Source organism: Sinocyclocheilus grahami, unplaced genomic scaffold (genome assembly GCF_001515645.1).
Source record: "Sinocyclocheilus grahami isolate Dianchi unplaced genomic scaffold, SAMN03320097.WGS_v1.1 scaffold597.1, whole genome shotgun sequence".
Lineage (NCBI taxonomy): Eukaryota > Metazoa > Chordata > Actinopteri > Cypriniformes > Cyprinidae > Sinocyclocheilus > Sinocyclocheilus grahami.
In genome coordinates, this window is record NW_015505776.1 from 1 (window position 1) to 421 (window position 421).

The following is a 421-nucleotide window of genomic DNA, read 5'->3' on the forward strand; positions in this document are numbered from 1 at the left end:
TAATTTGTTTCACAATCTTGAAATTAGCTAAGACTAATAAGTGCTTTAGATATTTTTCATTGTTAGTTCATGTTAACTAATGTAGTTAATGTTCATAAATAAGTGTAGTAGTGGATGTGATGGGACACTAACTTCCTAAAAGTTATACTTCTTAAAAAGAGTAGTGAAGACAACAGACATGTTCAAATAATATGCCACGCTGTGATATATCAGAACTCTTGGTGTTCATTACACAGTGGACAAAACCAGTAAAACAGGTCAAGTTGGACACTGGTTCTGTTGCACATGTTGGTGAATGCATGCAAACATGACCGCAAGCTGCTGTTCCATTGCAGTGTCTGAAACACTGAAAGAACTCCAGGAGACAGGTTTTTCAGAATATTTTAATAAATCTAGAGCATTATTGTTACATCAAAAGCAA